At 35.5% G+C, this 14,922-nt stretch overlaps 1 pseudogene; it reads left to right on the plus strand.

The window, feature by feature from the left end:
• The first annotated feature begins 238 nt into the window (after positions 1-238).
• Positions 239-1,676, plus strand: LOC148579243 (uncharacterized; annotated as a pseudogene).
• The last annotated feature ends 13,246 nt before the right edge of the window (positions 1,677-14,922 follow it).

A 14,922-nucleotide genomic window follows, 5' to 3' on the forward strand; every position in this document is an offset into this window, starting at 1 on the left:
TTTGTTGGGAAAACTCAACCAAGGTTCAAAATAAGAACCTGTCTAACAGCGGAAGCACCAAAAATAATTTTTCCACAACCTGTGTAATTAAATGGGAAACACCAAAGACACTCCAAGTAGCAAATATAATGACAGAATTTAAATAATCAGACACCAGAATTTTAATGTGGGAAAACCCCCAAAAGAGGGACAAAAAATCCACGGGACCTAATCCAGAAAAACTTCCACTATCATAATAATGGGTACACAAACAGTCTTCCTAGTGACACTAGGACATCTCAACAATCAACAAAATACATCACCAAAACTGGTGGAATCAACATAAACCCTCCACAAAAAGTGGGTATCTCAAATCAGGCAAAAGAGAAGGCAATACAACAAATAAGTTATATCCTAATGTTCATCTCTATACCAAGAATAACATACTAAAATTTCATAAGAAATGGAGCAAGTTTACCAAGTCAATGTGATCAAGGTTGGCATGCCCTTTTCCTTCAAATTTTCTCTTCTCTTCGACGCCGCAGCAGTGTGCTTCGCTTCCTTTCTTTCAAATTGAAAGAAGTTCACTCTCTCTCCCCGTGGCTCTTAGCCACTTCTTATTTTCTTTTATTTTATTTTTTTTCTTTTAAAACTTGTGGGCCCCACTTGGTTGGGGACCCACCAACAAAAGGGATGTTACTAGATTACCATCATTTTTCTTTTTCTTCCAATTTTTGTCTTCTAGCCAGCAAGAGAAACCCTGCGAGCAGCATGCAGGTAGTAGGTACGGTGGTTTGTTTATGGTGAACAATCTATTAAAATACTAACAAAGCATATTTATTCAATCTCACTTTCTTAATTACATTACATAATTTCCTTCAAGGAAATCAATAAATTCCACTTTGTTAATAATTTTTAAAGAGGTAACACCAAATCGATACTTGAAAGATTCTAGTGCTGATAAAATAATATCTGAATTTATTATTGACAAAATGACCCTTGAAAGATTTTAAAATTTGACAAGCGTGCTCTTGAGTTCGCCGGAATACATTTCCAGCAAATACAATTCTGATATGGCCAACGTGTTTTGATGACTTGACTAATCCCTCTTAATTTCTCTCTCCCCAAAGTACTCCCCCCTCCCCCTCCCTAATGAACTCTCTTGTTCTCGCACTCTCACTCTCTTACTTTTTCCAGCAATAGTGATAGAACAAGTCTTCCGACCCTCATAATCGTAATCAGAAGAAGAGGAGGAGAAGTTGCAGTGGGTGATAATAGAGCAATTTAAGGGTCTATGGATATGAACCAATTTTCTCTCTCACTGCCACCAAACCCACTTTCTCTCCGCCATCAACTCCCACAACTAGTCACTCCCACCACCACCAACAACCAAGCCATGCTCTTCGGCCACCTCCCTCCTTGGGCCTCACATTGACCTCTTGCACTTCCAAGATGCCATCGTCATTCTCTCTCCCGAATCTTTGTGTGTCATGTACTTCACTCCCCTTCACTTTGATCTGCTTGAAATTTTGCTTTTGTTGACGTCGTGTTCCTTGGTTCTCTTATCAGGGGAAACCAGGTACCAATGGAAGCACAAGATTAATCGCAACCCTGGATTTCAGCTCTAGCAAGGAAATGAATTGAAACAATCCAGAAAAATCTCTATTATTCTCAGAAAAATCTGCCCTTATCCGTGAACTGAATCGAATCCAACTAATCCAAATTGAACCAATCTGTTATTTTAGTTTTATACAGAGCTTTTGAAAGGGAGAAAAAGAAAGTGAAATAGATTCGACAATATCTGGGAAAAGAGTGGCGCTACGCCGGTAGGATTCGAAGCTGTGTTGGAGAGGAAGGATAGTGTGTTGGGGAGGGGAAGTGCATTGGAGGGTTGGCCAGGTCATCAAAACACGTTGGCCACTTTAGCATCATGTTCGCCGGAAATGTGCTCTGATGAGTTTAGGGGCACACTTGTCAAATTTTAAAATCTTTCAGAGACTATTTTGTCAATAACAAGTTAGGTACCATTTTGTCAGCATTAAAAATCTTTTGGGTACCAATTTAGTATTTACTTCATTTTAAAAAAAAAACTAAAATGTTATTTTTCCAAAATAAAGATACTTGGTAACTCCCAACTACAAACTGTATATATACTATCCTTGTTAAGAGTTCATTTTATCTCAATTATTTGCAATCACATAGAGTCACCATTTTGTCCCAAATTGATTCAAAACAAACGTAGGAGTGGTATCCTAGACTGCGTTTGTTTACAGAGACAGGACACTAAGATAGGGACACAAAGACACAAAATCGTGTTTGACAGATGAGACATGGACAGAGACAATATGTCTAGGGACACTGAATTAGTGTATTTTGTATCCATCCTAACAGAAAAGACACAGAGACACTAACAAGGGACACAACTTATTTTTTATTTTTTCTTTCATTATTCTTGTTAATTTTTTATAATTATATTTTTATTGTTATATTTTTTGTCTCAAATTTTTTGAATGAAAAAAATGAGAATAAATTAGATTTTCATAATTTGTTCTAGTTTATCACCAAACAGAATATAAGAACACAAAATTTTGTGTCTCTATTCTTTATGTCTTGTTCTCAATGTCTTGTCTTGTCCTGTTCTCAGAAACAAACGCAGCCCTATATTTTTGTTTCATTATTTTTTTTATTCTTCGATTTCACTTGCTTATTACTCCCAAAAATGACTCTTTCACAACTCCCATCAACCATTTCTAGTTGACAATTCCGTAACTAAGGCATGGTGCGAGGAAAGTAGTCAGAGTGATGCATCCATAATAGGTGAAGCGACGAGCCGGAAGGAGAAGAGTCTATGGTCGTGCTTTGTATCCACCTGGAAAGAGTTTCAGACTCTCCATGGGCCATGCTTTGTATCCACAAGGAAGGTGTTGAAGGCTTTCTACAGGCCGTGCAAAGTAGGGCGTCATTGAAAGTTGTTATGTGTCCATTGGTTGTGGTTGTGTGTATTGTAACTTTGAAAAAATCATATAACTCCCTTTGGAAGAACTTGTAACCAGAATCAATATCTAGAAAATTTGTCCAAGTTGGTTTAATGAATAATTTAAACTTGGAGCGAGAGTAATTTCATGGATTGGTTGTAATTTGTTAGAGTTAGTCAAGTTAAGCTTCAAATGATTATGGGATGTGAAATGTGTTTGTTGTAAAATAGCAAACATTGTAAAGTGTCATATAATTTTGGAAAAAATCATGTAACCCTCTTTAGAAGAACCTAAACCTTAAGGAAAAATTATGTAACCAGAATCACTTTCTAAAATACTTGTCCAAGTTAGTTTCATGGATAATTTAAACATGGCAAGTGATTTCGTGGATTGGTTGGGATGTATTAGAGTCAGTCAGGATGAGCTTCAAGCTAAGTAATTAAGGAATGTGAAATATTGTTTGTTGTGAAATAGTAAATATATAAAGTATCATATAATTTTTGTGAAAATTCAACAGTACTCTTTAAAAGAGCCTGTAACTTTAGAGAAATTCTTGGAACTATAATCACTTTTTAAAAGGACTTGTCCTTGTTATTTTAATGGATAATTTAAACTTGTGCATGATTTTATGGACTGGTTGTGACTTGTATGTTGGGTCAACCAAGATAAGCTTTAAGTGATTAAGGGAAGTGGAATATCATTTGTTTTGAAATAGTAAACATTGTAAAGTGTTCTATCACTTTTGAGAAAATATAGTAACGCCCTTTACAAGAACCTATAACTTCAGAAAAAATTATGTAATTCACACTATAAAAAAACGCTAAATACCGTCGAATTTTATATCGGATTCAGTATCGTTCATTAGTGGCGGTTTTATGGTTGAATTACCGATGGTTAAAATAATAAATTCATCGCATTAAAATTTGCCGTCAGATTTGTGTTTTGTCTGAAAATTCATCAATAATAAATAGAGAAAAAAATAAAAATAAGCACAAAATTTAGTGTGGGATTTACCTACAGATTATAATTTGCTAGTAACCCAACTTAGTGGAATGCTGCATTTTGGCGACCACCAATTTGTTACCTTCAGATTTTACCGCTGATAAAATCGAAGGTAAAGTTACCCTAAATTCAAAATGAGAAACTTTACCCTTACTTTTTGAAATTACCCCTCTCTCTCTCTCTCTCTCTCTCTCTTTCTCTCTCTCTCTCTCTCTCTCCATCCTTCTCCTCTCTCTTTCTCTCTCTATTGTAACCATTGCCAACAGCCCTTCTATCGAACCTCCACCAGCGTCGACCACCTGAATCTGCTCCAATGACCATGTGGACTTGGACAAAATCCGTGTGAAACGTAATCGGAGTCAATGTAGCCACCATTTGGTTGCTGTCACCGTTGCTCCTTGCCTCATCGAAATTGTCTCCCTCCTCCCTCCTTTAGTACGTTGTCCTTGTCCCTCTCCATCTTCCATTCCAATTTTTTATTTTTGAAAAGAAAAAATCCTAAACCCCTTTTGTTGTGCAGCCTTGCCAAACGTCCCTGTTGCCACCGTGCCCTCCGAGCTACCACCACACTGGAAAAGTCTTTCGCGCCGCAACTATCTCCAGAAAAGTGAGTTATTTTTTCCAGATTTCTTTTTCAAATTTATGTTATTTTTTATTTATCTAATTTTTATAATTCTAATTTACACTAGTTAAATTTTTTATTCTATCTTTTTTATTAAAAAATTGTGATATAGGTTCAATTTAGAGTAATTAGTTTGTAATTAGTATAGAGTAATTATGTAATTTTTATTTTTTCATTAAGATATAGAATTTGAATACTCATTTATAAATCATTTGTTGTGAAATTGTGATATATTGATAAATTCATATTTTATGGTATTTATCTGCTTTAAATGAGTGAAATTTGCCGACTTTTCTCATGTTTATTTATTAAAATAGTATAGTTTTGTGAATTTCTCCTAATTATACTTAATGATTAAAAATATGTTTTTTAGACTCTTAAATTGTTAAATTTAATTCACTTTAATTCCATTTGATGCTTTGATGTGTTTGTTGAGTGATTTCAGGATTAGGAGGCAAGGATGGCTTGAAAAAGTGGGGAAAAAGCATGCAAAAGTGGAGAATTCATGAAGAAATGAAGATTGGAGTTCCTCATGACCATGCGTACGCATGCCTCATGCGTACGCATGAATCCCAAGTTGCGCATACACATGACAGATGCGTACAGATGACTGCCACCATGTGATTTATTTAAATAAACATGTGGGTTATGATTTCAGGGCTTTCTTAGCCCAATCCAACTCATTTCTAAAGTATTTGATACTGGAATCAAGAAAGATCAAAAGGAAGAGCCATTAGTATAGTTTAGAGCACGTTTTAGGTTAGAATTCTAGAGAGAGAAGCTCTCTCTTCTCTCTAGAATTTAGGATTTTAGGTTTAGTTTTCTCCTTAATTTAGGTTTTAATTCTTGTTTTAGGATATATTTGCTTACATTTTTCTTGTTCTATCATCTTAATTCCCTTAGTTTTATTTGTTACTTTATCTATTTTGCCACTTTTAGTTTTATAAACTCTTGTTGAATTTTGATTTTCTTTAATGCAATTTGATGTTTTATATTTTTTCCCTCCTTGTTTGAATTGTTAATATTGTTTTCTTGCATTTGATAGTTTTAAATTTTATTATTATTGCAATTTATTATGCTTTTCTTTTATGTAAACCTAGGGGTACGGTGGCAATGGGGCGGGTTTTCGCCCTACCCACCCTATAATAACCCGCATCAAACCCGCCCCGCTTCTACCCGCGGGTAGTAAAAAGTTAAACTCTAACCCGCCTCTGCGGGTACCCGCTCCGCCCTATCCACTCCTATAATTATTAAAATCCAATAAATAAAATTAAATTTTAAAATTTATATAACCATCATTACATACATAACATAAATTAAAGTAAAAATTTAAATATGATACAATATTATTAATCATTTTACTAATTATTTTATATATATTACATATACTATATATTAAAAGTATATATATTATATATATCGGAGCGGGTTTAAACTAAACCCGACCCTGCCCCACCCCGCCAAGAACCCACCCCTTTAAAAACCTGCTCCGGGTAGGGGAGGGGTGGGTACCCACGGATTCGGGTAGTGTTGTCACTCCTAGTACACTAAGTTTTGATAAAATGCTTGGTATAGTTTTAGAGTAGAATTTTAACACTCTTGGCTTGGAACTGAGGACTTAGGTGACCTTGAGTTGCTAATGTCCAAATTGATTGATAATTTAGGGTTGTTAGTTAGTTTTGTTTTTGCTTACGAGTAATACCTATGGATTAAGATCAACTATGCCTATTTGACTTTCTCCCAATGTTGGAGATGACGAAGTAGGATTAACTCTAGGTAGTCACTATGTTTGTGGTCAATGACTTGGATAGGAAGCCTTGATCTCAATCCTTGCCAGGAGTGTCTTTTAGCATTTATATTTCTTTAGTTGTTAGCTTTACTTGTCATTTAATTCCTTGTTAATTATTTTTAAAATCCCTTGTTCTCATAACCAATACTACACATCTCACTGCAATTCTTTTTTAGAGACGACCCGAGATCTAATACTCCCGATTTTTATTAATTTGCATTCGTGACAAATAATATTAAACTTTGATAGGGTTATTTGCCGATTTAGGATTATGCTTGCAACAAAATTCGAGTTTTATAACTTGTGAATTTCTAAATCGATATCTGACCCTCGTCATATATGGATAATTAATTTTGTTTAGAGTAATTAGGAATTAAATTAGATTAGGTCAAGTTAGTTCATTAAGTTATTTTAGATAAATTAGAATAATTAGTTAGATAAACTAGTTTAGGGTTAAGTTTAGAGTTGAAGTTAGACTAATTTAGAGTTGAATTTAGGTAAATTAAGTTAATTTAGTATTAGTTAGGTTTTTGGAATTAGATTAATTAGTTAATTTTTATAAGATTTAAGAAGTGTTTCTAAAATATTTATATAACTATTTTTAAAAATATTATTAATTTTTATATTTTACAAACTTTATTTCTATTTTAGGATTGTTTTTTTTATTTGAACGTCATGTAGCTTTAATCATAGGTTGTTCGTGCTGATAATATGCATGGGTTGTTCGTACAATACTGAGGTTGGTTTTCTATCTCTAAATATGTTAAATTATTTAAGTTTTATATCAGACTTATTTTTCCTAAGATAGAGTTTAAGGATGGAGAAGGTTGCCTAGTGGCGCCTTCTTGAAATCCTTGTTTGCTGAAAATTTGCAGAGTAGTAAGGGGTTGCTGATGCGTGAGCATCTTATACCCTTTTTCTGCCTACTTTCTAGTTAAATTTAGTTAGAATTTATTAAGTTTTATTATATTTTAGTGCAAAAATCCTCTTTGGATTCTACTTTGAATTATTTTGGTGTTTTTATTATTTCAGGTAAAATTCAGATGAATTTGGCAGAGTTTTGTGCAAAAACAAAGCAAGAAAGTGGATGTTGTCAACCCTGACCTCATTGCATTCCAACGAGAATAACTTGAGCTATAGAGGTCCAATTGACACAGTTCAAATAGCTTTGAAAAGACAACTTTCAGAGCTTTCAACGATATATAATAGTCTATACTTTTCTTCTAGAATTACTGCCAATTCTGGTGCTAAACGCCGAGCTTGGCGTTTAGCACCAAAAAAGGACAGAAAAATGCCAAAATTTCCCATTTCCATCGCTGAATGCCAGAAAAACGCCAGAACTGCCCATCTCCGGTGCTAAATGCCAGAATACAGATCCACTTCATCTAAGGAGCATCTTTAGTTGGATTTGGCTTCTAATTGTTATATTTAATTTTACTTTAGTTATTTTTATTTACAAATAAAATCTTATAGGCCCAGAATTTATTATTCTATTTTATTTTCAAATCAAATTAGGTTAGATATAAAATGGAAAATATTCACCCTTTGGCTGATCTTCTCTCTTCCGCACGTTTCACTTTTTAGAACCCTAATTTTCTCTGTAAGTCATGAGCCCCTAACCCTCTTCGGTTAAGGTTAGGAGCTCTGTTTATTTGTATGGATTAAGACTATTACTTTTCTATTTTAATTAATGTATTGATTCAGTTTTAAGGATTGTTTTCGTTCTTAATTTTATGAATCTGGGTGGAGCGAGAGTGTGACCCTTATTCTACATGAGTTCTTGTGATTCTCGAGAGAGTTATCTCGCTTGAACAACAGCTTGAAAACAAATTCCTCCTAAATTACTAATTACATAAACTAATTGGGATATGTGACATATAATCCTGTTAGCTTTGGGTAATTAGGATTTTTGTGGCTATAAACTAGTTTTGCACTTAACCCTCTAATCGAAATTAAGTGACCACAAGAGTGTTAGTTAATGAAGGTTAGAGAAAACTAAATCATTAAGACATTAGGGTTTAGTTAATTACAGTTTCCCATGGAATGAATCATGCATTGTTAAAATAGTTGGTAAGACTTTTAATCCGAAAAAGTAGACATCTTCGAAACCTTAACTGTTTTCTCTCACTGTTTTCACACCAAACCTTTTATTTGCTTTCTTTCTTCTCTTGTTTATTATTTTATGTGAATTACACCATCAAACAACCTTTTATGTCTGCCTAACAAAGCCAATTGGATAACCACTGTTGCTCAGTTCAGTAATCCTCGTGGGATCGACCCTCAGTTACCTGAGGTATTACTTGGATGACCTGGTGCACTTGCTGGTTAAGTTGTGGGTATTCTAAATCTTGCACCAGTTGTGCACTAGAATGGCTAGAATTTGATGTTTGCTTGAATGTTTGTTTGTTTTAATTTATGCTTGCAACTGTTTCTTCTGTGAAAATTGAGAAAATTTTTTTGGTGGAGGTCTCTGAATTAAGGATAAATAAGTGACTAGGGGCCCTACACCTTTATCGTAATGGGTTCAATGATGGGTATTAGGTGTGGACTAAATACAGAAAAGTTGATAAGTAGGGAATTAATCGGTCTGCACTTATTGTCAATAGGTTTGAGGGTCAATCAAAGAGGGTTAACTTAGTTAGAGAAGCAAATATGGAAGACGTGAATTGGGAGGGTAACCAGAAGGGATATAATGAGATAGTATTTGATGCAGTTAATGTTCAATATATGAAAAATATCAAGGAAGAGCCTAACATAGATGTGGTTAGATTTTATCATTTGTTAATCGCTGTTTGAGGATTGCGTTCAATCTAAATTGTCTACCTGTGTTAGAATGATGAGTATTAAGTCCGAGTCAAACGACAACCAAGAGTCTATTGGTAAGTAGGCCACCCTATGTAATGAACTATTGCTAGCCGAAACTACTGGATCCCTTATAACCATTATGAGGCAAAGAAGCTAGCTTTAAAACTAGGATTAAATTCGGCGAAAATTGATTGTTGCACAGATGGTTGCATGCTTTATTACAAGGGAATGTAGAATTAGCCGCTTGCAAATTTAATGAGGCATAGATATATCAAGAAAAAAGAGAGAGAGAGGATTGGTAAACAAAGATTGATGATAAATTCATATTTTACGATAATTTTTTGCTTAAAAAGAGTGGATTTTATCAACTTATCTTACACTTATTCATTGAAATTGTATGCCTTTGTAATTTTCCTCCTAATTGTGTTTAATTATTAAAAACATAATTTTTATGCTTTAAATTGTGAATTTTAATTCACTTTTATTCTATTCGATACCTTGATATATTTGTTTGAGTGATGTAAGCTTTAGAAGGCAAGAATGGCTTGAAAAGATAAAGTAAAGACATGCAAAAGTGGAGGATTCATGAAGAAATGAAGATTGACAATTTTCAAGGTTGTGCATATGCCTGAGTCGTGCATACACATCTCTTCCAATTTGTGCTTATGCATGGGTCGTGCATACGCACGACTCGCAATACGTGACTCACTTAAAGGAACATGTGGCTCGCGATTTCAAGCCCATTTGGACCCAATCCAACTCATTTTGAAGCATGGATCAAGGGGGGATCAACCAAGTAGTATAAAAAGTAGTGTAGAAGCAACGCAGTATGATGTTTTAGGCCAAATTCTAGAGAGAGAAACTCCAACTTTTCTCTAGAATTCTAGGTTTCTTAGTTTAATTTCTTTCTAGTTTAGGTTTTGATCTTATTTTAGTTTAGTTTTCTTTATATTTCCTTGTTCTAGTATCTTAATTTGTCTAGTTTCTCTTGTTAATTTCTCTATTTTGCTATTTTTTAGTTTATGAATAATTGTTGAGTTTTCCATTCCCTTTAATGCAATTTGATATTTTTCATGTTTATTGATGTTCATCTGAATTATTACTATTGCTTTCTTGTCTTGGTTAGTTGTAAATTTTATTATTATTGCAATTTATGATGCTTTATTTTTGTGCCTTCTAAGTAGGGCTGGAAGTGAGTCAAGCCAGCTCATGAGCTAGCTCGAGCTCGACTCATTAACAGCTCGATAAGCTAAGCTCGTGAGCTGGTGAGCCAAGCTTAAGCCTGAAATTGAGCTCATAAATTAAATGAGCCGAGCTTGAGCTTGGATAAGCTCAACTCATTAGCTCGTGAGCTGGCTCGATTATATATATATATATTATAACAATCTTAATTATTTAATATTTATATTTATTTTTTACATATAATTTTAATATAGGACATAAATAAAAAATTTATAATTTATTGATAGATAAACAATATATAAAATTGATCTTTTCAAATATTTTTAAAAATATATAAGTTATAATTTATTGATATAAAATTATAGATTATGTATTTATGTATCTCTTATTTGAGCCAGCTCGTGAGCTCGAGCCAGTTCGTGAGCTTTTGGTGAGCCGAGCTTGAGCTTAAGAAATAAGCTCGATTGTTAATGAGTCAAGCCGTGAGCCAAGCTCAATTTTCGTGAGCCGAGCTTGAGCTTGATCTAGCTCGGCTCAGCTCGGCTCACTTCCAGCCCTACTTCTAAGTGTTCGATAAAATGCCTTCCTTAGTTTTAGAGTAGAATTTTGTATTCTTGGCTTGGGATTGAGAACTTAGGTGACCTTAAGTCATTGATGTCCAATAGTTAGTTGGTTAAGATTTATGGATTAAGATCAATTATGCTAATTGACTTTTTTCTAATGTTTAAAGGTTGATTAAGTGGGATTAACTTTTCATAATTGCCATGTTTGTAGTTAATGACAAGGATAGTGATCCTTGACTCTCAATCCTTGCTAAGATATTTTTTGCATTTGAATTTCCTTTCTTTAGTTTTAATTGCTCTTAGTTTAATTTCCTTTGATGCTTAGTTATTGATTTTCTCTTTAATTTCTTGTTATTTACATTTCTTTTTTATTGCGTTCAAAACCCCGGTCTGTCATAGCCAATGATACACACACCCAACTGCAATTCTGTGGGAGAACGATCTGGGATTTAAAACTCACGGTATTTGATTTGAATTGTGACATTCTAACTAAACTTTGATAGGGTTGGTTGCCAATTTAGGACTATATCTACGACAAATCTTGTGTTTAAATCTTGTTCAATTTCTAAACCAATATCTAGCCCTCATCAGTTGAAGATAGTTCCAATCAAAAGAATGTACTACTTGCCCCTAATCTCTAGGCTAAAAAGATTGTATGCATCCATGAGTTCGGACCTTCACATGACATGGCATAGTAATAATAAGAGAGATGATGGTTTTATAATGCATTTGACACACAAATAGTCTTGATAACACTTTGATTGGGTTTACCCTATCTTTGCCAGCGAGCCTCGAAATGTAAGATTAGTGTTGTGTTCTGATGGATTTGCACCAAACTCTGACTTTGGTAACCGTACTCCTATTAGCCTATTATGGTGACTCTCTATAATCTACTTCTTGAAATGTGCATGAGAGATCCATACATATTCCTAACTTGTATCATACCTGGTCCAAGTAACCGTAAAGCCAAAATTGATGTGTTCTTACAACTCTTGGTAGATGGGCTAAATGAGTTGTGGTCTATTGGAGTAGAGACCTATGACAATTCAACTAAAACAAACTTTCAAATGCATGTTGCATTGATGTCGACCATCAATGACTTTCCTATATATGGGATGTTGCAGGTTGGCCCATTCAAGGTACGATATCATGTCTCATCTTTTTGGAAGACAAAAAGTCATTGTCATCGTAGATTCCTTGAGTTCGATCATTCTTTTTGGTATAACAAGGACTCGTTTAGGAAGAACAAAAGTGAATAAGAAGATGCCCCGTTAGGTTGAGTAGTTTAGATGTTTGGCATCGTGTTAGTCATATCTCGAGGATCATCGATAACAGGGGAGAATGATGAACAAGAAGAGGAAGTAACATCCAAAGAGGATAATGAACAACAAGAAGAAGAGGAATACGAAAGAGGATAACCTTAGTTTTAATTGTGTTTATTGTTATATGTTAGACTTAGTTCAAATGTTATGAGTTTCTTTACATATTAAATATTCTCTATATTATATTGTATTTTAATTATGGTCTTTATAACTATTTTCATTTTTTTCAAGTAGATATGTCCAACAGAAGTAGTGGTAGGCTTCGGAGTCATGGTTGGGGTAGAGGGCGGATGACTCACCCCTAAGGACTATTCAGTCACCCTCTACATCCGCTACCCTTTTGTTGTCACAGGTAGGGGTGGCAAATGGGCCTAAACCAGCCGGGCCGGCCCACGTAACCTACCAAAAAAGGCGGGTCAAGCTTGAAAATTGAGACCACCACACATCAAAAGCCCGTCTAACCGGCACTGCTTAAATCGCGGACTTTGGCGGGGCGGGGCGGGCTCATTGTTTTTTGGCTAGGAGCATTTTTTACAATTTTTTTTGTCCAAAACCCAATTTCTCCTAACTCGACCCAATAAAACCCTACCCACCGTAAATCCCTAATTTAATCTCCCTTACAGCCTTACTCCCTCGGACTCACTCACTCCCACTCACAACACACTTCACATAGCCACTTCCATAGTCACACTCACACCATCTGCCGCTCCCAACCGTACTGTGTCCAGCGTTCGGCGCCGTTGCTGTTGCCATCGTCGGTGTCATTGGCATGTTGCTCTTCTCTCATGCTCACGCTCACGCAGTCCAGTCACCCTAACGCTTGCAGTCTCACCCAGTCACACCCAGCAGTCTGGCACCACAGTCGCGGCGCTCCTCATCACAAGCTGGTTCCACTGTCGCTCGTTGGTCCTTCTGGGTCCTAGCCACGGCCGCTGCTCCATCTAGCCATCGTCGTTGCTGCTCGTCGGTCCTGGGCTCCTGGCCTTTGTCACTGCTCCTTTGTCATCTCTAGGTCTGTCGTTTGTCCGTCTGATAAACCACTATTTTTTGGTTTATTTTGTCTTGAATTGAGTGGATTTTATCTATTATTCTCACACTTATCCATATAATTCACATGTTTTACATTTTCCTTCCTAATTTTGTGCTATGATTGAAAACATGCTTCTTTGGCCTTAAAATTCGCTAATTTTAACCTTCTCTTATTACCATTCGATGCTGTGATATGTTTGTTAAGTGTTTTCAAGGTCTAAAGGGCAAGAATGGCTTAGAGGAAGAAAAAGAAGCATGCAAAAGTGGAAGGAACACAAGAAATTAAGGATTTCATATTCTGGTAGCGACGTGCATGCATGGATGACGCATACGCGTGACTGGTGCAACAGACATACGATGCGCATGCGTGGCTGACGCCTACGCGTGGCCAGTGACAAGCCCAGTGACGCGTACGCGTGACGAGCATCACGTGCTACATTAAACAGAATTCGCTGGGGCAATTTCTGGTTTGACCCAGTTTTAGGCCCGACAATACAGATTAGAGGTTGCAGAGTGGAGTTGGAAGGGGGGAATGATTCACTTCACATTCATTCACACTTTAGGTTTTAAATGTAGGTTTCTAGAGAGAGAGGTGATGCGGGCAGAAATTGGTGAATTAAAAATTATTAGAATATATACGTTACAAGTATAGTTCTTAACTCGCCAGAAATCCACCGCTCAATTTAGAAAGGTGTCACAGAAAATTGAAATTTAAAATACTGGGAGTATGAATGCCAGGTCGTCTCCCAACGAGTTGCAGGAAAGGGAGCTATTTTATTAATCAGATGTTTTCGAAAAAGTTTGAGTTGAGTAAACAGGAAATTAAATTGATGAAATTGAATAATGTAAATAAAAGCCTTGACTGGGAGTTGATTACATGGAAGCCCTATTCTTGATGGAATACTTTAAGATTAATTGACAATTGAGAGTTATTTCGTTTAGTTATCCTTTACTAAGTAAGGGAAGGTAAAACAAGTTGGAATGCTGTTCTATCCACAAGTCCCAATCCACTCTGGGGAGGATTGGTGTTAGGAATTAGAGAGCAAACCAATAATAACCCAATTACAATCTTTTTCTTGAACTTTCCAACTCAAGGGTTCCTTTCAATCAACTCCCCATCAAGTTAGGGAACTACTCACTCATTGTAAAGGTAAAATTCATAGCATATGAAAAGGAATTAAAGAAATACATTGTAAATAAAAATTAAAATAGTCAATTAAAAATAAAAGTGATCCTTGTATTAAATAATCCTAAGAATATTCCAATGGTAAAATTAAACAAAGCAGAGAACACGGAAGAGTAAACCAAGTAAAGAAAATGAACTAGAATGACGAAGTCTTGATGAGGTAATAACTCTTCTCAATGTTCCAATGCAAAGAGCAATCGCAAATTAAATCCTAAGAACTATAAATGTTTAGAGAGAAAACCTAGAGGAGGAGTAAAAACTAGATCTAAAATTAAAAACTTGTGTAGAATGAATGTTCTCTTTGGTTTCTACATGTTCTCTAGCTCTAGTCTGCTATTCTGGGCCAAAAACTGGGTCAAAATAGGGTCCAAAATCGCCCCCAGCAAATCCTGCAGATTATGCAGATCGCGCATGTCACGCGATTGCGTCATCCATGCGGACGCATCATTCGTGCTTTTCTTCGCCACG

Source organism: Arachis ipaensis, chromosome B10 (assembly GCF_059453495.1).
Source record: "Arachis ipaensis isolate K30076 ecotype BB chromosome B10, ASM5945349v1, whole genome shotgun sequence".
NCBI classification, from domain to species: domain Eukaryota; kingdom Viridiplantae; phylum Streptophyta; class Magnoliopsida; order Fabales; family Fabaceae; genus Arachis; species Arachis ipaensis.